Source organism: Lepisosteus platostomus, chromosome 15 (assembly GCF_059453375.1).
Source record: "Lepisosteus platostomus isolate fLepPlt1 chromosome 15, fLepPlt1.hap1, whole genome shotgun sequence".
Classification (NCBI taxonomy): Eukaryota; Metazoa; Chordata; class Actinopteri; order Semionotiformes; family Lepisosteidae; genus Lepisosteus; species Lepisosteus platostomus.
Genome location: NC_142625.1, coordinates 2,033,466 through 2,035,757, shown reverse-complemented (window position 1 = coordinate 2,035,757; position 2,292 = coordinate 2,033,466).

Below are 2,292 nucleotides of genomic sequence, written 5' to 3'. Positions count from 1 at the left end.
CCAAATAAAGCACAAATAATAGAGGCGATAACGGGCATCCTTGTTTCACGCCCACCTTCTGTTCTACCAATTTCCCAAGGTATCCATTCACCACCACTCTACTCCCTACTTGCTTATACAAAGTCTTTAGCCACCTGATGAAAAGTAAACCGAAACCCATCCTCTCCATCACGGCCCACAAAAACTTATGTGACACTCTATCAAAGGCCTTCTCCAAATCAAGGCTCACCAGTGCAAGGGGGATGTTCCTCTGCTCGGACCACGCTATTATGTCCCTAACCAACTGTAATGACCAGGTAATTTTCCTTCCCTGGACCCCACATGTCTGATCTTTCCCAATCACTTTGTCCAAAACCCCTTTCATCCTATTAACTAACACCTTTGCGAACAGTTTATAATCCGAGCAGAGCATAGTTAAAGGCCTCCAATTCGCTAACTCTGTCGGTTGGCCTTTTTTATACAGCAGAGTCAAAACCCCCTCAGGCATCGATCTTCCCAAAACGTCCTTGCAAAAAACCTCCTTCATTACCTCGAGCAAGATCGGCCCCAATTTACCCCAGAAGGTCCTGTAAAATTCCGATGGCAAACTATCAATTCCAGGCACCTTTCCATTTTTTGTGTCAGCTAAGGCCAACCTGAGCTCTTCTAATGTAAAAGGCCTTTCTAAGAGGGCCCTACTCTCCTCCGGCAGCTTTGAGTCAATACAATCCAGGGAGGTGAAATTTATCTCCCTTCCCGTCTCTTTTTCAGAAAAGATTCTGATAATAACTAAACACTGCCTCCAACATGCCATCTATGTCTGCTACTACTGTGTTCGCATCCACTTGTATCCCATCCAGCCTTCTTTTAACCTGCTGCTTTCTCACCTGTCTAAAAAGATAAGAGACACAGGTCCCTTGCTGCAGGGAGGAGTCTACTCGGGTCTTAAAAATAAAGTTTTTTGCCCTCTCCTCATGATACGACCTTAATTTTCTTTTAGAGGCTGCCACCTCAGTCATGTCCACCGGCACCCCTTCGTTCAGGAGAGCATAGAGCTTATTCAGCCCTTCCTGGAGCAGCCTCCCCTCTCTCCTCACCTTTTTCTGACGTTCAAGACAATATAACCTCGTTTCTCTTTTAATTTTCTTTTTAATCTGCTCCCACCAATCCAACGCGGGAACATGCCGTTGCCTTTCTTCCCGCCACCTGTTCAAATTCAAACTCATACGATCCACATACTCTCTCTCTCTTCCAACACCTCAACATTCATTCTCCAAACACCCTTCCCATACATTCCTCTTGCCAGGCTCAAATCCACTTCCACAATATCGTGATCTGAAAGCCAGGCCGGATGAGTGGTTACTCCACCAACTGCCACCTCCCTGGATACAAAAACATAATCAAGGCGCTTCGCTACACCCGCTGTGTTTCTCCAGGTAGGCACCACCCCTTTTGCTTGAAATCGCACTGCACTGTCAACTAAATTGAAGCGCGTCAATAGTGTGCGCAGCTGCTTTGCCCCTGCCTCTTCCTTATTAATGAGGTCAACATTAAAATCTCCACCAATAACCAGAAACCTATTCGTGGCACACAATGGGAACAGCTCTTTAAAAAATCATTGACCCTACATCATTGACCCTACAGCAGGAGCATAGACACACACAACTCTAAAGTTACACTCGCCAAAACTCAAATCAACACTTAAAACTCTTCCCGGCACCACTACAACACTCCCTTCAACTAAAACATCCCGATTTCCAATCAACACACCCACACCCGATGAGTGAACCCCACCCACACTCCACCTAGAATCACCTCTATCCCACTCACGCGCAAAACCAACCACATCCCCACCACTCTTCAGGTGAACCTCCTGCAAAAGACAGACACAAAAATCAAAAGTCCTCAAAGACCGAAAGACCGCCGTCCCCCGGTGCCCGACGCAAGGATCTCCATGCCCACAAGTGGCCACTCCACATCTGTTCTTCCCATTTATCTATGATGGCCATCGCCGCTATGTAAGCGTCCCGCACTTCCGATTCTTGATAACCGCTCACAGCCAATTTTGTGATTCTCCTAGCCGTTCCGTTGTTCTCGAGTTTCACTCCCGGAAATCTTCTGGGTATGTTTTTGAGTCCACCCGCCTTGTTCGGGAACCTCACATTTCCGTTCTGCCATTCACACTTTTTTTAAAAAAACTGACGAGGCATCCAACTTTTTCACATACCTTCCTTCCTTTCTGTACACCCCCGCAGCAAAGGCTTCCTTTGCCTTCCCAGCGCTGTTCCTCCACTGCTTTACTAAATCAGAGAA